General features: G+C 46.6%; 1 long non-coding RNA gene across 1 annotated transcript; it reads left to right on the top strand.

Annotated features, from left to right (window-relative positions):
• The first annotated feature begins 42 nt into the window (after nt 1-42).
• On the top strand, nt 43-24,399 carry LOC115089245. Its single transcript, XR_003856034.1, has 2 exons — nt 43-114; nt 20,650-24,399. It is a non-coding gene; the product is annotated as an uncharacterized LOC115089245 (long non-coding RNA).
• Nucleotides 24,400-25,276: the final 877 nt, after the last annotated feature.

A 25,276-nucleotide genomic window follows, 5' to 3' on the forward strand; every position in this document is an offset into this window, starting at 1 on the left:
GTGTCGGCTGTTAAGTAACTGCACTGCCTCTTCTTTCTTGTACAGTATTTGGTTTGTCCCTGATCCAGAACCAACTCGGCTGGATGTGGGTTTTCTTACTTCTTCATTCTTATGGTAAGCACCTTCTGTTCTGCTCCGTTTTAGATTGTTAAAACAGTTCTAGGAGAAAAAGGAGGCAGAGAGTGGGACCTTCAGATGCCCCAGAAGCCAAAGTCAGGAGAGAAGGAAGAGACTTCCTCTCACTCAGGGGGCCTCGACTCTGTCCTCCCTACATGAGGGGATTCAGGATTCCTGAACTTACCCAGATCAGGCCAGAGCAGTGGGTTATTCATCCTTTACCAGCAGATGAGTCAGAGAACAAAACTTTGAGACACTGCTACTTAACCGAGCCACCTGCAGTCCCCTCAGTATTTCTCTGACTCCAGCAGATGGTAGAGGTGCAAACCTGCAGTCTAGTTGTTAATAAAAAATAAATTAGTTACTTTAAACATTAACTAAAAAATTTTATTTATTAGGTTAGGAAGGTAGGGGACAGAGGATGCTCCCTGAGGTGTTAGGCACCTTCATGGACCATCCCTCAGGTGGAGCCGGGCGACCTGGGGGTTGGATACCCCTAACTGTGTTCGTTCACAGTGTACTGAATGGTTCGATAGCCAGGGGATCCGGCTCCCTCTACCCTCTGAGGCTTCCCACTCCACCACCACTAATCCTGGCCGGGAAGTATTACGTTTTTTGTTTAAAAAAAACAAAACAGAAAGTGAAGCAGCCAATTGTCAGCAGGAATGTCTATCAGGAGTCATCTGTAGTGGGCCTGGGCTGCGGGGGTTGGCCAGTGACGAGGAGTGTAAGGTGGAGTGTGTGTATTTGTGCACCGATAGCCCGGGGCTCCGGGTGGGTGCGGAGAACGGTGCTGACTCTAGCTCAGGGGGGCCACAGTGCGATCACCCTTCCTTTCGTGGCTTCAGTACTGGGGCAAGTGCCCAGCTGGTGAGACGAACTGCGATCTGGGGAGCCGCACAGGTGGGGGGGTGTTCGGTTTTTTGGCAGCTGTCCGGAGGTCGGCGTGTGCTGCGCCATGCTGCCTCTGCGCCACGTGGGAGGCCTAGCGAGGGGACGCTGCGTAGCGCTTGCAGAGTCTATGGCGCCGAAACAAACTGGCCACGTGCAACGCTTGTGGTGCTGCTGCGGTGTGGCTGGATGCACCGTCCCTCTACCCAGAGTGCAGATCGGAGCCGAGAGAGGAATCGAGGCCTCCGGTCGGCCAGGCCCATTCCTGATTCCACTGGCGAAGCTGCTCCAGAGGTCGCGCTGCGCTTTGGGGATTCCCCTCCCCCCCCTTTCCCTGGTGAGGTAGGGTGCCTCTGATGGGGAGGAGGATACAATCAACAGTCCCTTGGATTTGGGGGATTTTTCCCCAGAATTTGTTCTCCTCCTGCATAAGGCCTACCTAGTCAAGAGGGGTGCACGGAGAAGGAGGTAAGAAGCTTAAGATGGCTTTACAGATGGATGATGATATCCTGCAGCATCTTGGGTCGTGTCGGGCGGATCTAAGGATGACGCTGATTCGGACGAGTTTCCTTTTCGGAAGGGGATGACCCGTGAGTGGTTCATTTATTCAGGCGGGAAGAGCTGCGGCCTCTGATTCCTCAGGTGCTAGAGGAATTAGGCATGAAGGTCACTCAAGAGGAGTCGGATAATGAGGGTGTTATTCCCATCCTGGATGGACTGAGAGGGCCCTCTGGCGTCTTTCCGTTGCCCAAGAAGATCCAAGGTTGGTGAACCGGGAGTGGGACTCCCCGGATGCTAGTTTTGAAGGTGGGCAGAGCAGTGGCCAAGCTCTATCCCTTAATGGAAGAAGCCCTTGAACTGCTGAAGATTCCGAAGGTGGATGCAGCAGTATTAGCGGTTACAAAAAAGATGTCAATTCCCGTGATGGGGGCTGCAGCCCTGAAGGATGTACAGGGGACCACAAGCTGGAAGTGAAGCTCAAGCAGATGTTTGAGGTCTTAGTATTGAGTCTGTGAGCGGCCATTAGTTTGAAGCAGAGGGCCTGTCTGTGTTGGGTTCAGAAGGCTCGAACGCCGGCTATGGCAGGAGACAGTGGTTCCTTGCAGGCAGCCCGCCTGAGGCCGGAATAGACTACAAGCATACAAAGAGGGGATAGGCTAACCAACCAAAGGACAATACCCACAAGTCCAACACTACCCCATCTCCTCCCTGCTCCCATCACCCTAACCCTCCCTCCTCCCTCCCCTAAGCCCCCTCCACCTTTCCATCGACCCAACCCTAAAACCTACTTAAACCCACTTCAACGATACCCATCGATTATCCTTCATCTCCACTTAATGACCGCATACTTACAATGTTTATATCTAACCACTTCCATTGTCACTATTAACTAATTTTTTTCTATTGTTATCTCGAAGTTACTAATGTTAATCAATGTTATTGTTGCTCCTCTGATTTAATGTAGATCATTGTTATAAATGTTAAACCGGAGTGAAGGCCAACACCAATACTTCGGTATATAAAAAACTTACAAATAAATAAATAAAAATAAATAATGTGGCAGATGCGCTTTATGAACTTGGTGCATACATCCGCTCGCAGCATGGTTTCCTCGGTGGTGGCTCATAGGTTTCTGTGGTTTCATAACTAGTCGGCCTATTTGTCTAAGGTCCAGCTCTGTAACCTCCCCTTTAAGGGGAAGCTGTTGTTCGGAGAGGACTTGGATTAATTGATGAAGGTGTTAGAGAAGTCCAAGGGGAGCAGATTGCTGGAAGACAGGAAACATAGAAATGACAGCAAAAAAAGACCAATCGGCCCATCCAGTCTGCCCAGCAAGCTCCCACACTTATTTTCCCATACTAATCTGTTTCACCGACCACCAAGTTCAGGGCACTTGTTGGTAACTTTGATTCAAATTTCCTGCCACCCCCTGCCATTGATGCAGAGATTAATGTTGGAGTTGCATCATAGGTGAGCATAAGGCTTAATGGTTAAGGGTAGTAACCGCTGCATCAGGCAAGTTACCCCAATGCTTGTTTACCCAGACTGCACAGATCCATGCCTTGTTGGATGTTGGCTGAATGTAAATCCTCTTTTCCCATATTTCTCCCTGCTGTTGAAGCAAGAGAGCAACACTATATGCATTCAAAGTGAAGTATCAGGCTAATTGGTTTAGGGTAGTAACCGCCCAATAAGCAAGCTACCCCCAGGCTTATTTGTTTACCCAGACTGTGTAGTTCAGTCCTTGTTGGATGTTGTCTGAAATCAAATCCTCTTTCCACATTTCCCTTGCCGTTGAAGCAGAGAGCAATGTTGGAGTAGCATTAACTGTGTGAGGCTTATTGAGTAAGGGGTAGTAATTACCAGATGATAGCCTCCATTCCAGCAAGTCACCCCCATGGCTCTTCTCTTCATTCCCATTCTCTATTCTTTATGGATCCACCAGTGTTTATCCCATGCCCCTTTGAAATGCTTCACAGTTTTAGTCTTCACCATTTCCTCCGGAAGGGCATGCCAGGCATCCATCACCCTCTCCGTGAAGAAATACTTCCTGACATTGGTTCTGAGTCTTCCTCTCTGGAGTTTCAAATCGTGACCCCTAGTTCTACTGATTTTTTCCCAACGGAAAATGTTTGTTTTGACCATGGATCATTAAAACTTTTCAAGTATCTGAAAGTCTGTATCATATCGCCCCTGCTCCTCCTCTCATCCAGGGTATACATATTTAGGTTCTTCAGTCTCTCCTTGTAAGTCATTTTATGAAGACCATCCACCTTTTTGGTCGCCCTTCTCTGGACCGCCTCCATCCTGTCTCTGTCCCTTTGGAGATATGGTCTCCAGAACTGAACACAGCACTCCAGGGTGAGGCCACTCTGTACAAGGGGATCATCACTTCCTTTCTCTTACTAGATATTCCATGCTGTTGCAGATCTTAATATCATCCGCAAAAAGACAAACCTTACCTTCTATCCCATCCGCAATGTCTCTCACAAAGATATTGAACAGGACCAGTCCCAACACTGAACCTTGCGCACTCCGCTTAACTCTGCTCTCTCTTCAGAGTAAGTTCCATTTACTATCACACATTGTCTTCTGTCCGTCAACCAGTTTGCAATCCAGGCTACCACCTCAGCCACTCACTCCTAGCTTCTCATTTTACTCACAAGCCTTCTGTGCGGGACCGTATCAAAAGCTTTGATGAAATCCAAGTAGATGACATCGCGCGCTCTTCCTTGATCCAATTCCCTAGTCACCCAATCAAAAAAGTCAATCAGATTTGTCTGAGAGGACCTTCCCCTGGTGAATCCATGCTGCATCTGGTCCAGCAATTCTTCTGACTGTAGATAGTGAACTATTCTTTCTTTCAGCAGCAACTCCATTACTTTTCCCACCACCGAGGTGAGGGTAACCGGTCTGTAGTTTCCAGCCTTCTCTCTGCTCCCACTCTTGTGAAGCGGGACCACCACCGCTCTTCTCCAGTCACTCGGCACCACTCCCGTTTCTAGGGATCTATTGAATAGGTCATGCAGTGGACCCGCCAGCACTTCTCTGAGCTCCCTCAGTATCCTCGGATGAACCGCATCAGGCCCCATGGCTTTGTCCACTTTCAGTTTTCCTAGCTCTTCCTCATACATTCTCTTCTGTAAACGGAGTTTCATCTACTCCACTCTCCTCCAGTTTCTTGTTAACTAGCGACGGTCCTTCTCCAGGGTCCTCTTTAGTGAACACCGAACTGTAGTATTCATTTAATATTTCTGCCATTTCTTCGTCTCTCTCAACACATTGATCTTTTCATATTTCAATTTCACTATACCACTTTGGACTTTTCTCCTTTCTCTGATGTACCTGAAAAATGTTTTGTCACCTCGCTTTATCTCTTCTGCTTGACTTTTTGCTGTCTTGATTACTTTCTTCGTCTCCTTCAGTTCCATCAGATATACTTCCTTGTGATCCTCCCTTTGGGATCCTTTATATTTCTTAAATGCTGTTCTTTTAGCTTTTATTTTATCAGCCTCCTCCTTTGAGAACCAGATAGGTTTCTTTTTTCTCTTGCTTTTCTTTACTTTTCTAACATATAGATTAGTTGCCTTGGTAATTGCTCCTTTTAGTTTGGCCCACCGTTATTCCACATCTCTCTTGTTCTCCCAGCCTTCTAGTTCTTCCTCCAGGTACTTCCCCATTTCAACAAAGTCCTTGTTTTTGAACTGCAAAACTCCGGGTCTTCGTGCGACTTCTCCTTATCCTATTTGTGATATGAAACCATAGCATTTGATGATCACTGGTGCTGAGGTGGGCATCCACCTGGACATTAGAGACATTATCTTTGTTGGTGAGCACTAAATCAAGAATAGCTCCCTCCCTCATGGGTTCCATTACCATTTGTTTGAACAGAGCCCCTTGCCAGGCATCCACTATCTCTCTGCTACAGTTAGATTCTGCAGAAGGGATTCTCCAGTCGGGATTCTCCAGTCTACATCCGGCAGACTAAAGTCTCCAACGATCACCACTTCTCCCTTCTTTCCCATCTTTTGGATGTCTTCAACCAGATCTCTGTCCAGCTCTTCCTTTTGGTTTGGAGGCCTGTAACCCACTCCAATAAAAATGGATGCCCCATCATCATTTTTTAGGTCGGCCCATAGTGCTTCTTCTTTGCCCCATCTTCCTTGCAGCTCAGATGCTTGGATATTGTTTTTGACATAAAGAGCCACCACTCCCCCTTTTCTGTCCTCTCTGTCCTTCCTTAACAAGTTATAGCCCGGTATGGCCGTATCCCAATCATGAGATTCCGTGAACCATGTCTCCGTGACAGCAACAATGTCCAAGTCCGCCTCCACATTAGGGTTTGCAGTAATTAATCAAATTTACTTAGGGAATAGCCACTGCTATTAACTGCATCAGTGGCATGGGATCTTCTTAGTGTTTGGGTAATTGCCAGGTTCTTGTGCCTGGTTTGGCCTCTGTTGGAAACAGGATGCTGGGCTGATGGATACTGGTCTGACCCAGCATGGCAATTTCTTATGTTCTTTTAATATAAATATAAATAATAATATTTAATATAAAATAATAATTTTATATTATTATTTATATTTGGCATGGTTAATATGTCACTATATCCAAGTTAAATAGTTAAATTATACAGATTATATTACATAATTTTATTAATTACAATGTTAAACTATACCATATTATTTATTATCATTATGTTAAATTGTCATCCAGTTATATTGTTCCATATGTACCACTGTTCTATGTAAAGCCCCTTATCTCTGTTGGGCAGTTTATCGTTATATGTAAACCGGAGTGATTTGTAGTCTCTATAAAAACCTCGGTATATAAAAATTAAAAATAAATAAATAAATAAAATAAATGTTCTTATGTTCTTAACTGTGAGCATTTGTGCTCAAAGCTTTCCAGCTTTTCTCTTTCAGGTTACTGCTTTTCTTGGACTCCTTTTGTGACTTATTTAACTGAGTTTTGTTATCCACTTCACCCTTTTCCATTGCATTTGTATTTGGGGGGTGACATTCTAATTTCCTTCTGCCACCCCCGGCATCTAGTTTAAATGCCTTATGACATAGGATTTTAATTTATCTCTTATGATCCTTTTTCCTGCCACAGACAGATGAAAGCCATCTTTGACAAAGAGCTTTTTACTGTTCCATACATGGCCCCAGCCCCCAATATATCCAAAGCTTTGTTCCTTACACCAGGATTTGAATCATACATTGAATTTATTAATATGGCTTAGCCTCTCTTTCCCCTTTCCATGAACAGGTAACACTTCTAAAAAGGCAATAGTCTTTGCCATGTGACTAATCTGCTTCGCTAGAGACTGGAAATCTCTCTGTTCTGCTTGGATGCTGTTACTAGCAAGGTCGTTAGTTCCCAGATGGATGATAATATCACCTTTAGAGTCTTTGCTTTCTTCTTTGATCGCTTTGACTATCTGAGTAGCATTTCTGCTGGCCGATGATCTTGGGAGGCATTTAACTGTAGTGTTTCCCTCAGAGTTCCCAGATTAGTGCCTCTGATGACAGAGTCACCCAGCACAATGAGCTTTTTCCTTTGGTTACTGATTGTATTATGGAATTTCTCTATGCATTGGGTTTCTTCTTTCTTTTCAGATAACACTTCAATCTCTTTCACAAGAGCTTCTTCATTACCTAATACAGAGAAGGTGTTTTGTATTTGTGTCACTTGAAACAGCGTGTGTCTCCGCATCACAGGTCTAATTCTACCAGAACCCACTGAAATCCTGTTGTTTTTTGGGTTCCTGTGAGTGGGGGAGTAGACATGTGGGCTGCACAGTTGTGAAGAATGGGTGTCTGTGGGTCACAGGTCTTATCCTACCTGAGCCCACTGTAAACCCCTTTTTCCTTGACTTTTGGTATTTCTGTGGTAATGGGGAATTAATTCCTGAATGCTGTAAAGTGGGTGAAATCTTCTTTATTGCTAATTCAGCTTTTAACTTCAGCCAGCTCCTTTTTCAAGGAAGAGAGTTCTGAACAAATGGGGCAAGCCCTAAGTTTCCAGATGAATTCCCTCAGAATAAAGGCTCCACAATAGTTACGTTGGATTGCCCTCATTTTGGTAAATTTATTTGATGGATAACACCTAAGGAATTATCAAATTTCCAATTTATCTTGTTGCCCAATTATGTATTCAGGCAGCCTATATCAGAAAAACAAAACCCAGGGGTGGGTGGGTAGAGGGGCAGGGTGGGAGGGTGTTAAACAGTTAACACTTGGTCAGGAAGTCCAGTAAGAAGGTGTTCCGAGCTTGGGCCTGTTTTCAGGACCCTCGCAGGTTTCGTTCTGGCAAGCCCTCATCTGGCTCCACCTTGAAGCAGGGCGGTATGGGCGCCAGCAGTCCTTTGTGGAGCTCGCGAGACGGGTCAGCCCAATGAAGCCAGGGTTCCCCACTCCTCCATAGAAGCTGAGGGAGGCAGATTGTCCAGCTTTTTCAAGGAATGGGAAAGGATTATCTCGGACCAGTGGGTCCTGGAGGTGATACGAGAGGCTACTTGCCTAGAATTTTCATGCCCAATAAGGGGAGGCCTGGTCTCTCACAGCAAGCGGGAGGTGGTGTGGGAGACTCTGCAGCGATTGCTTAACTCAGGGCCATTGTTCCTGTTCCTTTGGTGGAGCAAGGACCGGGAAGTATTCAGTTTACTTTTGTGGTTCCCAAAAGGAGGGCTCCTTTCGTCCCATTCTCGATTTGCAGGAAGGTAAACCGGTCCCTTCGAGTCCTGCGCTTTCGCATGGAGACACTGCACACCCTAATAGCGGCAGTTCTCAAGAGAGAGTTTTAGGTTCCCTGGACTTCACAGAGGTTGTACCTGCACATTCCTATTCAAATGGAACATCAGAAGTTTCTTCGTTTCATGGTGTTGGCTCAACACTTTTCAGTTCAGGAGGCCCTTCCTTTTGGTCTGGCAACGGCGCCACATACATTCACCAAAGTGATGGTAGTGGGGCAGCAGCCCTTCGCAAGGAAGGAATTTGGTACATCCGTACCTGGACGATTGGCTGATTCGAGCGAAGTCAAAAGGAGGAAGTGTGGAGAGGTCTCCAGAGGGTAATGTTCACCTTGCAGTTGCTCGGTGGGTCATAAATGTGCCGAAGAGTCATTTGGAGCCGACCCAATCCTGGTTTACCTGGGAGTCTGTTTGACACTCAGCAGGGCAGTCTTCCTGGCAGTGGACCGGGTGGTGAAGTTGCAATTCCAGACGAAGTGTCTCCTTCGGTTGGTGATCCCAACTGTGTGGGACTATTTGCAAGTTCTGGGGTCCATGGCTTCAATGTTGGACTTAGTTTTTTTAGGGTTTGTGCACAAGAGGCCACTGCAATGCGCACTGTTGTCCAGGAGGCATCTTTGGTCGGAGGAGTTCCATCTTCCCTTGCCTCTGCTTCGAGAATCCAGGTCCAGTCTCGCGTGGTGGCTGTCTCGTCCCAATTTAGAGAAGGGGATGGACCTGGAACCTCTGGGCTGGGTGGTGGTTCCCACAGATGAAAGCCTCTCGGGTTGGGGGGCAGTGTGCTTGGCCGGTCAGTGCAAGGTCTGTGGCTATCGGAAGAAAAGTCCTAGTCCATCAATCATCTCAAGACGAGGGCGGTCCGTTGAGCCCTGGAAGCTTTTTGCCCCTGGTCAGGAGGCAAATGGTTCAAGTGTTCTCAGACAACACGACAGCGGTGGTGTGCATCAATCGATAGGAGGCATGAAGAGTCATGCCATGGAGCTTCCGGCGCTGGGAAGCTCAGAGGTTATTTGCTTGGGCATCCCATGTAGTGGGAGTTGACAATGTGCAGGCGGACTTCCTCAGCAGGCAACAGCTAGATCCAGGGGAGATGGGTGTTCCCAAGTTGGATCTGATGGTGACGTGACTCAACTATTATTCATGGGTTTACTTGACTCAATTCAAAGACAGATTTTCAGTCGAAGAAAAATAGGTCATTTTGGTGGGTCTCAATGCTTTGGTGTGTCCTTGGCCGACAGGAATCCTCCTGTACGTTTTTCCTCCATGGCCTCTCATAAGTCAGGTCCTCAGGCGCATAGAGTCGTATCCCGAGAGCGTGGTTCTGGTGGCACCAGAGTGGCAACGGAGACCATGGTTCGCAGATCTGGTGAGGGTCGCGGTAGATGGTCCCCTCAGGCTGGCTCATCTCCCAGAGTTGCTGTGTCAGGGACCCATATTCCCAGATTGAGAGGATCACTTCTGTCTAGTGGGTTGGCTTTTGAGAGGTGGAGACTGTGCTTGAAGGGTTACTCTGAGCAAGTCATCTCCACGCTTCTTCAGGCCAGGAGGCCGGCAACATCCATGATGGCATATGTTAGGGTCTGGAAACTTTTTGAAGTGTGGTGTCTTCAACATCAGCTGGATCCCCTGACGGTGGATGTGTCGCATGTGTTAGACTTCCTGCATCAGGAGTTGTCCAAGGGTTTGGCATACAACTCACTTCGTGTGCAGGTGGCTGCTTTGTGAGCGCTCAGAGGCAGATTTCAGTGTAGGACTTTGTCTGCTCATCCTGATGTCGTTAGGTTCCTCAAGGGGGTAAAGCATTTGCGTCCTCTGGTGTGAAAGATTTGTCCGGATTGGAGTCTCAACCTGGTTCTTCGCGTTCTCCTCGGAGCTCCCTTTGAGGCTCTTAGAAGAGCAACCCTGAAGGATTTGACACTGAAAGTAGTGTTTCTGGTGGCAGTTTGTTCGGCTAGAAGGATTTCGGAGCTGCAGGCCCTGTCTTGTAGGGACCTGTTTTTGCGGATTTACAGTGACAGGGTTTTGTTGAGAACAGTGCCTTCCTTTGTTCATGTCGATCAGACTGTGGTGTTTCCGGAGTGGTCGAGAGAATCTCCTCAGGATAGAGTTACAGTTGCTTGATGTGAGACAGACTGTCTGCGCTATTTAGAAGTCACTAATGCGTTTTAATCGCTCTGATCATCTTTTGTTCTGTATGATGGAGCGAAGAAAGGAGACATGGCCTCTAAGGCTACCATTTCATGTTGGCTTAGGGAGGCCATTTTTTCTGCTTACATTTGTAAAGGGTGGCAGATTCCTGTGGGTTTGAGAGCTCACTCCAATAGGACGCAGGTGTCCTGAGCTGAGTATCAGCTGCTGTCACCTCAGGAGATTTGTAGGGCTGCGGTGTGGTCCTCGATTCATACCTTTACCACACATTATCATCTAGATGTCAGGGTGCAGGTTGAGCCTTCCTTTGAGAGTGTCCTGCGCGTGGGTCTTTTGGGTTCCCGCCCAGTTTAGGGGTGCTTGGGTACATCCCACTTTTCTGGACTGATCTGGATATGTTCAGGAAAGGAAAATTGGTTCTTACCTGCTAATTTTCATTCCTGTAATACCACAGATCCAGTCCAAGGGCCCTCCCAGTTAATTCCGAAAGACTGACCTTTCTGCCAAGGCTATTATTCTGTAAGCAAAGAATCTTTATTATAAGGTTTATCATAGTTGGGCAGATCCCGCGGTATTTCCAGTTTTCATGTTGTTTGGTTGTGGATGAACAAGGTTTACAGTTTGAGGGGTTTCCAACTCTTTAATCTCTCTGTCCGTTCAAGGGGTATTTAGATTACTCTTGGCTTGGGTACAGCTCAATACTGAGGGACTGCAGATGGTACTCTCGGTTAAGTAGCAGTGCCTCAAAGTTTTGTTCTCTGCCTCCATCTGCTGAGGGAGGATGAATAACCCACTGGTCTGGCCTGATCTCTGTAGTACTACAGGAACGAAAATTAGCAGGTAAGAACCAATTTTCCTATCCTGGAGCTTCCTTCAGGGCCATTGGTAATGGGGTGCAAAACTAGTGCTAGCGTAGCACCAAAACAGAAGGATTTTCTGCTTGCTGCAGCCACCCACATCTGTGGCGGGCAACAGGCCAGCAGATGAGGGGGACTCGTCACCAGCCCCCCAGGGTGCTATTTAGCGCTATGAAGGTCCTGGCTTCCCCCTCCTCTCTTCTGGCTTTTTCAGGAGCCTGAGCTTCCTCCCTCATTTTTGAGGTTTTGAAATTCCCTGTTTTTTGGCTTTTGAATTTCTCTATAATTTGCCATTCTACTGCAATTCTTAATAGAACAAGAATGCCAGCCACATTGTTAAATTGTTTATTTTCAAAGGAATGAAAGTAAGATTTCCTTTATCAATGTGATGTTTGTTTGATGTAAGAGAAGAAATAAGGGTCAAAGATTTTAAAAGCCACCTTTTATGCCAAAAAAAAAAAGGACCAGATATTTTTGAGCAAAAAGAGCGAGTGAGTTAGACAGTGAAAAGGCCACTGAGCAGGAAGTCGGTCAAAGATATGGTCCTGAGGGCCCTCCTGGACCCTTTCATCAGATTATGTAAACTTGTTCTGTGTAAGCTCTTTGGGTAGGGACATTGTTACTTGTAATGTGCTATGCACATAGTGTGCTGTAGCATTAAAAAATATTCCTATCTTTATCCTGCACCAGTCCAGACATATGGGTTATCTTCATCAACAGCAGATGGAAGCAGAGGACATCAGCACAGATACATAGACTGGTGCAGTATTCTCTGCCTCCAGCAGCTGCAACAGGTTTGCCTGTCTGGTGGTGTGTTTCTGGACTGTGGGCCAGGCTACTAGTTTTTACCTTTCAGAGGGGACTTGGTAGAGTTGAGGGAGAGCTGCTGAAGCTGAGAAGGTTCTCTCTCCCTACTCCAACCTTGTGCCTTTAGATTTTCTTCTCCATAAAGTTTTTTAAAAAAGAGAAAATTTACAGTCCGTGTCTGCTGGTGCAGAGAGGCTGGAAAGCTGGCAGGAAGGGGATGCCTCGGGCCTACGAGTCTTCTCTCGGATGTCAGCCTGAGGGTTTGGGCTCCTTAGGCTTCTGCTGCTCCTGGATGGGGGGTGAGAATCTCTGCTGCACAGCTCCATTGCCTCCTACTGTCCTGGACGCAGTAGGAAAAAGACTTCAGATAGGGAATCTCAGATACCAGCGGTGCAGGGAAGGTGAGCCAGGCACAAACTCTTAAGCACTAATTTTAATTGGCACCCCTGCCATTTTTGTCTCCTCCCAATCTGCACCTTCTGCTCCTATTGGGCTGGGGGGCTTTTGAGGATCTCTGATATTATTTCCTAGGGGGGATTTTGTTTATGATTTGCAGTCAGGCCCTAGTCCCTCTTTTAGAGGGTATTTCTCTCCAGATTTTTTGCATCAGATTTACTGGCCTTCCAGCGGCCTAGTGAAGGAGGAAGAGAAGCCACTGTTTCCATAGGCCAGTGCCAAGCACTAAATCCATGCCTGGGGTCCTTCTAAGTAGACCAATTTAACAGCTGGACTGGTCAGCCTGAAGGATACCTTGAGGATCTCTCCAGTCTGTGACCTAGAGGAGGGTTCAGAGTTGGGTCCCTGGAAGAGGTAGTACTTTCCTGTGATGAGGAGAATGACACTGTCATCAGTCTGTGGTTACATGCCTCAAGACGTCCCACAAATAATATTAAGGTGCGGGAGACCCCGATATGGGATCCTGTTATTCATGGGTTCCTGCTACATCCTGAAGTGGAAGGGGATACTCTGTTTCAGAATAAGAATCTCCTGGACTTAAATGTGTCAAAGCTTTAAGTAAATTGTATCCTATACCTCCAGATGCCATTCAGTGCCTTTCTCAGATGCCATAGGTAGATGTTCTGGTTTTGGCGGTTACCTGCACAGCTACTGTCCTAGTGGAGGAGGTCGTAGCCCTGAAGGATCCCTAGGCTAGAAAGATCAAGGTCCTTTTAGAGCATGCGTTCACTTCCATAGCTTTGACAGCACAAGTTACGTGGGGGTTATGTAGCTTGGACTTTTTTGCGCTGGATACAGCAGCTTTCAGAGGGACAGGAGGTGTCTCGGTTTGAGTCTGGAGCTGTGTTCCTTGTTGATGCTATGTATGTTTAGGTTGGTGGCCTCTCCAGTGGTGGTTGCAGTATACGAGGTCAGGAAACAAAATTCATGCTGTTCTCAGGGAGCTTTATTATAGTTGCATAATAAGACAAAGTTCAATAGCAAAGAAATGAACTAGCACAAATTAATTTCATTTCTTTGCTAATGAACTTTGTCTTATTATGCAACATTTCATTTCTTTGCTATTGAACTTTGTCTTATTATGCAACTATCACAGAACTCGCTGAGAATAGCATAAACTGGTGGACTTGAATTTTGTTTCCTGACCTCATATACTGCATCTACATTGTGGTTTGGATTTCACCACCTATTAGTGTGCCTTGTCAGTGGTGGCCCACAGGCTTTTACAGCTGCATCATTGGACAGCAGATGCATATTTAAAGATTTATCTGTGCAAACTTCTCTTCAAGGGAAAGTTATTTGGGGAAGATTTGAAACATTGGTGAAAGATCTCAAAGTGACGAAGCCTCAAAACTTCCAGAAGATAAGGTTGACTTTTCCTAGCGTGTAGCCAGATGGACTCAGGACCAATGGGTTATGCTCCCCTGCCAGCATATGGAGATGGAATCAGATTTTAAAGCTGACGTCACCCTGCATACACCCCTGCAGTGACCTCGGCCCTCCAGTATTCTCCATCTCCAGCAGATGGTGGACGTGCCTCTCCCTATGGGGATTGCTGTACTTTTTGGAAGGAGAAATTCTACATTTAAATTGGAGAAAAAAATTGAGCCCCACTCTCCTGAGGTGATACCTAAAGGTCCCTCCCCCAGTTGAGAATTCCTGAGGCGATTTCTGAGATCCCTCAGAGGCGTGCCTTGGTCCAGTAGACAATTCCCGGCATGGACTTGCTGCTTGTGCAGTTGAAAGGCAGTGGGTGCAAGAAGCAGAGCGAGGCGGTGATGTCCAAAGTCCTCTCCCCCCACAGCGGGAGACCATCTCTATACTTAGCTGGTAAGCGCTGAGCCCAGGTAAGTTTAAAAAAAAAATGATCTGCCTCTTGGTCAGAGACGATAAGAAGGGTTTTGGTAAGATTTCCTCTGGTCTCTGTGCTCGGCACGCCTTACCAGTGTCGTTCCTGATCTTGTTGGGGCAATGGGAAGTGGGCTTCTGAGCAGGTTGAGTGCCCCCCCCCCCCGGGGGGACTAGGCCCAGCTTTGGGATTGGTAGGCCATGGCAGCACCATCTTGTGCGTGCTTTGTTTGTGTGTGCCGTATTGCCCTCCATAGGACGTCGGTGCACATAATGTCAGGCGTGTACCTGTGCACACAACCTGTTAAGCGCAGGAGATAAGAAAAAAATGGGCGCACAGGCTGTGCATGCGCCTCACCGTGCTCTGCCTAGGCACTCAAAATCTATGCGCATAAAATTTTAAGTGCAAGCTGATAGAACACACAGTTGCTGCCGCCATTGGTGCCGGAACCAAGAATCATATCGCCTTTCTCTCTGCACTGTTTGTCATTTTAGGACTTCACAGTCTGACTTGCATTCCAACTTATGTCAGCACTGTGAGGAAGCCCAAGGAGAGTTGGTCTTCCCAGACTTTGCTAAGCCCAGCTCCTCCCATTCAGAGGATGGGTTAGCCACAGCCTTAACTTGAAGTACCCTAGATCTGAATACTCTCTTAACTGGGTCATCCATGGGAAAGGGAAATTCAGCGGCATCTACCCCAGTACCTCCTGGGCTAGGCATGGACCCGGCTGCCATCTCTTGGGTGGAATTTTTCCAGGGTCTACAAGCCTTCGTACAGGCGCAGTCTACTACCTCGCTTGCCCCTGTCCGGACAGAACCTCAGCCAGTAAGCCCTCCCTCTCCCAGTCCTATCAGCAGATCTTATAAAGGGCATCCCTGGTAGGGATCCAATTAGCCCAGACACAGAGGATGATCTGGAAACCTTGGAAGTAGGGGAAATTCCCCTGCGGTTGGAACCATATCAAACCATGTTGCAGTTCCTTCATAGACACGAAATGCCGGCCTTATTTTTCCAGACGCTGGGAGTCCCTGGGACCAATTCTATGACGGAACCAAAGAAGAATCCCATTTTGATCCCCCTACGGATAGCCTCTTGCTACTTTCTAGTACTGGAAGCCATCCAGGAGTTGATTGATCTGGAATGGTATTCCCCGGCAGCAAGTTTTAAAGGGGGACAAGCATTAGAAGCTCTATACCCATTGGATCCGGCAGTAAGAGAACATTTGTGCTGGTCTGTGCTGTCTGTAAGTGAACAGCTATCCCAGTGGAGGTAGGAGCAGCCTTAAAGGATGCACATGATAGATGGATGGAGTCCATCCTTAACAAGCCTTTGACGCAGAAGCAATTACCTTGCAGATTGCTTCTTGTTGTGCTCTGGTAGCTTGTTCGTGCCTACTCCTCTCTTAGGAGGTGGATAACTCAGGTGTGAATTCCAGAGCAGTTATAGAACCCGCCGCCGCCTTTTTAGCAGATGCAGGATAGGATCTAGTCCGTACTTTGGCCAGAGGAGTGGCCTCCGTGGTGGCGGCTAGTAGACAGCTATGGCTGCGGAATTGGTCAGCCAATGCAACCTCCCAAGCCAATCTTACAAAGATGCTCTTTAAAGGATCACTTCTTTTCGGAAGCGAATTGGAAAAGCTGGCCAGTAAATGGGGTGAATCCCCAGGCCCCTGGCTACCGGAAAATAAGAGGAAGCAGTTACGGCGCCCCTCGCCTATGAGGGGCCGATCCAGGGGCTCCCAATATTTTTGCCCCTACTGAAACTCGACATTTCAGAGGTCTCAACCCTTTGGGAGGTCTCAGTCCTTTCGTAGTCAACAACCCAAGAGAGGGGAAGGTTTGCATCCAGGTTTGTCCTGAACCCATCAATGAAATTTTGCTGACTTGCCCTCAGAACGAGGAGATAGGGGATCGACTGTTCCTCTTCTACCAGTGGTGGGTTGAGATTACTTTGGACAAATGCTTATTGGAGGTCATATGAGAAGGATATGTGCTAGAATTACACGGCACTCCTCGGGACATATTCATGACATCTCCTTGCCACTCCCAGCATAAGATGCAGGTAGTGGAGATTACTCTTTTAAGACTCCTCAGGATGAAGGCTATAATCCCAGTACCTGCACCCCAGGAAAATATGGGGCGTTATTCCATCTATTTCATCGTACCCAAGAAGGAAGTTTACTTTCACCCCATCCTGGCCCTCAAGAGCATCAACCAACATCTACGAGTGAATCATTTCCACATGGAAACCTTATGCTCTGTGATAATGGCCATACAATCGAGAGAGTTCTTAACCTCTCTGGATCCATCCAAGGCCTTCCTACATATTCCAATCATTCAAGAACACCAACGATACTATACTTTGTGGGACTGGGTCACCATTATCCGTTCCAGGCCTAGCCACTGCCCCCAGAACATTTTCCAAGATTATGGTGGTTGTAGCGGCAGCATTGAGAAAAGAAGGAATCCTGGTGCACCCGTACTTGGATGACTGGTTGATCCAGGCCAAGTCTGTGGAAGAGAGTCTCTGGGTGACCAACAGGATGACCTCTTTGCTTCAGGAACTCAGTTGGGTAGTAAATCTGGACAAGAGCAGTTTCAAGTCTTCCCAGCCCTTGGAATATCTCGGAGTTAGATTTGACACCAAGCAGGACAAGGTCTTCTTTTCGACCAAGTGGATACGGAAGTTGATGTCCCAAATGTGTCAGTTGATGTGCATAAGACGCCCAACGGTGTGAAGCTATCTCCAAGTTCTTGGTTTCTTGGTGGCAACCCTGGAAGTAGTGCCATGGGTGAGGGCACACAAGCAACCACTTCAACGCTCACTGCTGTTATGTTGGAACCCGCAGTCTCAAGACTATTCGATTTGCCTCCACTTACCTATGGGAGTATGTTCTCAGCTCCAGTGGTGGCTGCAGAAAGCTCATCTTAGCAGGGGTGTACCCCTGTCTGCTCCGAACTGGCTGGTCCTCACAACAGACACGAGCCTCCAGAGCAGGGGAGCTCACTGTAAGGAACTGACGGCCCAGGGACTTTGGACTGAGGAAGAGACCCTCTGGAACATCAACTGACTGAAAGCCTGGGGCAGTCAGATTGGTGTGTCTACAATTCAGCCACAGACTCTAGGGTCAAGCGGTCCGTGTAATGTCAGACAATGCAACGACGGTAGCTTACATCAAGCGCCAGGGTGGAACCAAGAAACCAACAAGTGTCACAGAAGATTGATTGATCTTATGGAATGGGCAGAAATACATCTACAGATGATCTCTGCCTCCCACATCGCAGGAAAAAGACAACGTCAGAGTAGACTTTCTAAGCAGGGAGAGTCTGGATCCAGGAAAGTGGACATTGTCAGCCAAAGCCTTTCAGCTGATAGTAGATTGCTGAGGTCTCCCGTCCTTCGACCTGCTGGCCACATCTCACAATGTGAAGGTTCCCCGATTCTTCCGCCGCAGAAGAGATCTGTGGTCCCTGGGGATCGACGCTCTCGTTCAGACTTGGCCTGAAGAAGAGTTGTTATATGCCTTCCCTCCATGGCCCCTCCTGTGCAGGATCATTTGCAGAATCGAGCACCACAGAGAATGTCCTACTAGTAGCACCAGATTGGCCCAGGCATCCATGGTATGCAGACATGCAGAGACTCCTGGTGGAAGCCCCCTGTGCCTCCCACCACACAGGATCCTGCTACAGCAGGGACTGGTCATTCATGAGGATCCGACTCGATTCTGTCTTACTTTTCTGGTCCTTGGGAGGGCTTGCCTTATGAAGTGAGGATATTCTGTGACAGTAATTGCCACCTTTTTCCACACGCGATTGTTCTCTACATCCCTAAACTATGTGAAGGTCTGGAGAGTATTTGAGGCCTGGTGCAAGGAACAGTGTCCCCCCCCCCCTCCCCCCTTGGGCGGTCAAAATCCCACTAATTCTAGAATTTTTGCAGGATGGCTTGAATAAAAGTTTGACCCTTAACTCCTTGAAGGTCCAGGTAGTGGTGCTCTCCTGTTTCAGGGGCGAGGTAAACAGGATCCGCCTGTCAGCTCATCCAGACATGGCCTGCTTTCTGAAAGGGGTAAAGCACCTGCGGCCACTCCTACAGTGGCCGGTTCCCTTATGGAATCTTAATCTAGTATTGGAGTTTTTGGCAGGGCCCTCCTTTCGGCTGCTGCGCAGTCTTTCCTTGCATTTATTAACCTTGAAAATGGTATTCCTGGTAGCCATGTGCTCGGCACATTCATGTCTGAACTACAGGCATTGTGTCGGGAACCGTTTCACTAGATGACTCCAGGAGCGTTACAGCTTCGTACCGATCCATCCTTCTTGCCCAAGGTAGTCTCGGAGTTTCATTTGAATCAGTCCATTTCGTTTCCATCCTTGGATAAGCACAAGGGCGTGGAAGAATATCGCCTCCTCCATCATTTGAATGTCAGTAAACATTTGGTGCGGTATCTGGAACTTTCAGAACTGGTCCAAAAGACGGACTGCCTGTTTGTCCTTCATGATGGAAGAAAGCAGGGCGAACCAGCTTCGCGGGCTACTATAGCTCGCTGGATTAAAGAAGTGGTCACAAGAGCCTATGCGCCTCCGCATAGGCTTTCCTGCCTCCGCATAGGCTCAGGTGGTCTCATGGGCGGAAGCTAGACTGCTGTCTCCCGTCAACATCTGCCGTGTGGTGACGTGGTCCTCCTGGCACACCTTCTCCAGGTTCTATCACCTGGACGTACAGGCCGAGAGGATTCAGCCTTTGCAAGGGTGGTGTTAACTGAACCGCGGGCAGCCTCCGCCCCGATCAGGAGTAGCTTTTGTACACCCCATTGATCCCGAGTCAATCTAGCAACCCGCTAGGAAATAGAGAAATGACCTCCTGATAATTTTGTTTTCCTTAGTGTAGACAGATGGACTCAACATCCTGTCCATGGCTGCCCAAGATCGGTGCCAAGGATTCACCCGTGGAGCGGATATCAATTCCAAGAGATTACGGGTAAGCCGACATCCAGTCCCTAGATCAGGGCATCTATATTCTTACTTAGGTTCAGTGTTTACGATTGGTTGAGTACAGTTATGGTTATCCGTTTTTAATCATATTTTAAATCAAGTTTTTTCAATAGTATGTCTACAGTGGCTTTTGAAGAGAATACTGAAGGGCTGAGGTCACTGCAAGGGTGTTTCTAGGGTGACGACAGCTTTGAAATCCTGAGCTTTGGTCCTGAGTCCATCTGTCTACAGTAAGGAAAATGAAATTATCAGGTAAGTAATTTCTCCATTCCTTTACAAAACATTAGATTGTATGTTCATGCTAAGGAGGATGCAGCTTTAGAGCTGGAGTCCTTAAAGCAGCCCTAACTTCTTTCCTTCCAGGTTAATTAGCTTGAGTATTTCCCAAATGTCTGGACTGGTGTAACTGAATAATAAGGAAGGAGAAATATATTCTTATCCAATAATTGTCTTTTCTTGAATCCTGCTACACTAGTCCAGGAACCGCTTGAGATGTTTTGGGCCTGCATGGTGTGATATATAAGGTGTTTCCAGAAATTTTTTCAAAAATCTTTATTCTTTGGGAAAGCTGGGTTCACTTTTTGTTTTCTGTATGCTTGTCTCTTTTGTTGTTTCCCCCTTGCTGGGGAGGTTTGGGAAGACTTTTGGTGTGAGAGAATCCTACTTCATATTTGTTCAACAATTTAAAAAAAAAAAAAAAAGTTTGTTGCTTTTGTCTTTTGCTTTGTGATGGCAATACTGATTTTTGCTATGCTTCACCACTGTATGTATCCATGATGATGTCACAGGGAAAGCTCTCTGCCTCTATCTGCCTCTATCTGCTAGTTGGGAAAGATAACCTATGCATTTGTACTGGTGTAGCAGGATTCAAGGAAAGGAAATGATCAGGTATGAAATTTCTCTATTTTGAGTAATCAGTGTAGCATTACCATTTGAGAAGGGAACTACAGGTAGCAGAATGACAGTCTTGCAGGAGCCATGGATTCAGCAGAACTGCATCTGTAGCAGGCTTCAACCAGTGCAGCATATGGGTCTTACAAGTGCAGGTAAATATCTGTGAGGTGGAAGATTCTCATGGAATCCCAGACATGGGGGAACAGGAACATTCTCCTTCTTGCAGGAGAGCAGAGAAAAGGCAGGCGATTGCAGACAGGGCTGGGATTAGTCCCGAGCCACAGGGGAGATAAGAGTCAGTAATTGAGCTGAAATTAGAATTTGTGAATACCTTATGTATGGTGCATTAATTCCCTGTTCCTTCATTTCCTTTCCTGACAGACAAGTCTGACCGTGGTGTTCATTGCTCCATTGCTGGTGCGAGAGATCAGTATGTTACTACGAGAGAGACGCTCCCGCATCCTGGCAGGATGACTTTCTTCCAGCAGCAGTGCCACGGTGAACGTCTCACAGCATGGGCAGATTGGGACTTTTCCTGCTTATGGTTTTAGGCTTGTGTAACAGGGTTCAATAGGAAGAAAGAGGTGCAAAGCAAAGTCATCAGGAGTAAAAGTGTATGTCTGCCTTTACAATCAATGGGTTTCATGCTCCCACACTGAGAAACAATGAGCGCATCTCCCCAAATCCCTGCCACCACTTTCCTGTACTTTTTATAGGTTTCTGATTTCTTTGCTTTTCTTGTTGGAGCATACTTTAAATCCATCTGGTACAGATCCCCCAGATCTGGGGAGACATCTTTTAACTGTGTATGCTTAAGTAACCAACTCTGCTTCTTAACTCCAGCCCCACACGGCAGCACCCAGTGAATGTCTGCAGCTGGGCCTGGCTGTAGTGCTCAATCTTCTATATAACTGCAAACACTGCAGTGCTGACCTGTTTCAAGGAAAGCCCATCACCTGTAGGAAAACAGATCTTTGACTGGCAGTAATAGCAGGTCTGGGCAAGGCTGAACTCTGTGCCTGGCTAGTGGCGAAAGTGCCCTTGGACAGTACTGCGAATTCCCCAAGAGATGAACCCAGCAGGCAGGATGCACCTGGGGCATTCCAAGCACTGTCAACGCGCAAAGTGAAAGCATGAAACCAGAAAATGCTCACAGGAACAAGAACTGCACTCTGTCCTATTGCAGTGCATTGTATGGCATCGGGAATTCAGGAAATTCATTATAACAGGGTTTTATGGTACGAGTGTGTGTGAATAGCAAGGAAGAACATTAGTGGAAGATACTGCCTCACAAAGGAAGATGAGCAGAATGTGTTAGAGGGTTATATTTCCCAAAATATTGCAACACTGCTTATCCTGTTCGATCTGTCAGTATGAAATAATTAATGCCCATCCATGTAACATAATGTGTGGTACGATTACCTGAAACAAACCTTTTATGCTAAACAAATGAAGTACTTTCCATAGCACTGTGACCAGCATTCAGGGTGCTGGTAGGAGGCTGTTCCAAGCTCTTCCTCATCCTTCATAAGGTGAGCGAGTGAGCAGATCTCCAAGTCATTCCCAGCCCCAGATCTGGAGACATATCTTTTGACAGCTTTGGGCTGCTATAAAAGGGAAAATTGGCTTCTTAACTGCTAATTTTCTGTCCGTGAGTCCTACCAGACCATTCCAGCTGGGTTGGGTTTTTCTCCCCTACTAGCAAATGGCGACAGAGAATAAAACATTTACTGTCACTGCCTATTTAAGGTGCTATGCCACTTGCAGTCAGTCAGTACTGACATAGTAAAACTATATGAACAAAACACAGTAGCCATAAAATTCCTTAAAGAGCAGGGGTTAAAAAAACCACTGGGTGAGCAAAGTCTAAGGCGGAACCGTCCCTTCTGTCCAAGACCCCCGCTGGTTTGTTGTGAGCTGGGTCCACTCTCTATAAAACTGGGGCAGTCATCCACTAATCGGAAAAGAGGAGAGTGAAACCCCTAGAAATTCATTGGGAGCTTTTAGTACCTCCTGAGTCACCTCCAGTGCCATCTGTGTAGCCTCTTGGCCTTCCCAAAAGGACTGTCTGTGTGATGTCGAAGAAGAGCTCGTCCCAGGCTGACACTGCCCCTCGGCTCCCTAAACTTTTGTCTGTAGGGCAATCCTTCGCATGCCCTTTAGGCTTATCTTCAGACAGCTTTTGCAACTTTGAATCTCCCCAATGCTTCACCAACTTCTCAGTCCTTCCTGAAGAACAGCCTACCTCAAAAAGGCAGATTTTCAAGCTGCAACTTAGACCACACAGCCACAGCACAGGCCTAGCAGTCACAGACGTCTAGCTGATGTCCGATTAATATCATATAAGGCATTGGCTATAAAAGTGAGCCCTGCCCCCACCCTCTCCATCCTTTTCCTGCACACGCATAGAGATTGGTTGTGCCCAGCGCAAACATGCCCTAGCCATGGAGCTGCTGTACACCACAGCCCTGAGAGAATGAGGCAGCCTTCTTTCCTCCTGCGTGCCTGGAAGTCTCACTGGGCAGGGGATCCTACCTCCTCCCCCAACGCAGTGATCTTCCCGTGCCTCCCCCTGCAGACTGGACATTTTTTCCCGTGCACTGTGGGAGATGCCATTGTTTATGTTCCACATGGTCTGACCTGCAAAGTAGAAGCGCCATTTCCTGAAACTAATCCTCTCTCAATGCAAGAGACACCACCACTGATGAATAAGCACTCTCTCTCACTTCCCCCACTGAACACTTAATCGCTGGTTCCTCAGAATTGCTTTTTTGTTTTTAATTCTAAACTTTTAGCTCACAGAAAAAAAACACAGGGTAAAGACTTGCCTGCTAAAGTCGTCTTAAGCTTCTGACTCAACAGCGAGGAGAGGAGGACTGGGGAGTAAGGAGTCAGCACTGACTTTCAGAATTCCCCCTAATATCCAGGAGGGAGCAAGCCAAGCCGAGGATCCCAGACAGCCCCCCTCCCCTCTTCACCTTGGTCTTCCCTACTATAGCAGTGGAATGGCCCAAAGGACCTAACAACGTCTGGGAGCAATTTGGTCCACCAGCACCACCTTGCACCTGTGCCATCTGCTGGAGACAGAGAGATACTGACTGTAGTGGCACAGTGTAGGCCTGTGATGATGAACTCCAGCCCTCGAGTGCCATGCACAGGCCAGGTTTTCAGGATATCCACAATGAATATGCATGAGATAGCTTTGCATACAATGGAGGCAGTGCATGCAACTCTTTCTCATGCATATTCATTGTAGATATCCTGAAAACCTGGCCTGTTTGTGGCAGTCGAGGACTGGAGTTCGCCATCACTGGTGCAGGCAGTTATAGTAAATCTTTTATTCTCTGTCTATCGCTTGTAGGGGAGAAAACCCATCTGCCTGGACTGATCTGGTGAACGTTAAGAAAGTGTAAGATGTACTGTAATGAGAGTATGAGGTTGGACCACAGATCACATTTCATTATTAGTTGCTGATGTTCTGGGATTGAGAAATTCTGATGCTAAAATGTTTTTATTCCTGGTATGAGATGTCCAGCATCCAGGGTGAAGAATTCTTGTTTCATCTGATTTGGGATTGCATGTCTAGGCACTGGGAAGGACCCCCTATAAAATATTAACGCTTTAAATTATAATAGTAAAACAAAAAAAGATGTGAAAAATCAAAATAACCATGTATGTGCAATTACGGAGACAAAACATTAGTGCTGCTTCTCCAAAGGGTTTGCATTTGAAACACTATCAATAACACTTAAAAATGAATTTCTCCAAAACAATATATAAAAGACAAATCTTTTACAACTACATTCATTGTCTTATCAAATTTCATGTATCCATATATGAAGTGTACATTGGCCATTTGTCTCAATTCGTCCTCACCTGATTGTAAATATAATTCATATACAAGCAAGGAGAGAATGGACACTACAGAATCTGCTTGAAATGTTACAGCTTCTTACTGCTTAAAAGTATACATCTGGGGTATGTACACAACCCCTTGGGACTGCACTTTACATCTACACAGAGAAGCTGGAGCAAATGTTGCATTATTCTTTTATCTTTGTGAATTTTGTGGGTGGTAATCAGGAAATACGGTTTACTTGATCTTTGGATAATAAATCAAATTTACATAGACTGAATTGTGAATGAGCTGATTTGCATGTTCCTGAGCTATGCAGTAATTCTGAGTAGGTTTGAAAGCTTGGTCTGTGCAGGTAGTGATCCATGGTGATGAAGAGGTGTGTGTTCGAGCTTGGTCTGTGCAGGTAGTGATCCATGGTGATGAAGAGGTGTGTGTTCGAGCTTGGTCTGTGCAGGTAGTGATCCATGGTGATGAAGAGGTGTGTGTTCGTGATGGAGAGGCTGGAGGTTAAAGTTTCGTGTGTGCACATGGCTGTACAAAGAGATAGAAAGGTAGAGAATACAGAAGAACATAGGATGTTCCATTTGGGTAAGCAAGAAGATATACAAAAGTGGTATATTATGTCTTGACAATTACTGTAATCTCATCAAATTTTAAAGAATTTAAATTATATTTAAAAAAAAAAGTGAAAAAATTGGCATGTTCATATACACATACTGCTCAAGGCAAAAAGGAATGCTAATCATTATTTAGCAATAAAAAATACTCTTCCCTGTACGTACCAGGATCAGTCCAGACTGCTGGGTTATGTCTCCCTTCCAGCAGATGGAGTCAGAGAAAAGCTGAAAAGCACCCCCTAGATAACCTGGTGTGCCACCTGTCATCCTTCAGTATTCTCTGACTCCAGAAGATGAGAGGATGGCATAACCTGCGGTCCTGATCCTTGCTTAATTAATTAGTTTTAGGAAGGTTTTCCTAATTGTCTTTTCCTTATATCACTGGCTAGATCAATGTACTGTAAATTTAAAAAAAAAAGACACAGCATACTGAGCACTCTCTAAGGGCAGGCAAGGCTAGGCAGTGTCCTACGGCCTCTATACCTGGAGACTTGTTCCTTACTCGGTGAGCTGGGGGGAGATTTACCGGTGG

Source organism: Rhinatrema bivittatum, chromosome 4 (genome assembly GCF_901001135.1).
Source record: "Rhinatrema bivittatum chromosome 4, aRhiBiv1.1, whole genome shotgun sequence".
In the NCBI taxonomy this organism is placed as follows: domain Eukaryota; kingdom Metazoa; phylum Chordata; class Amphibia; order Gymnophiona; family Rhinatrematidae; genus Rhinatrema; species Rhinatrema bivittatum.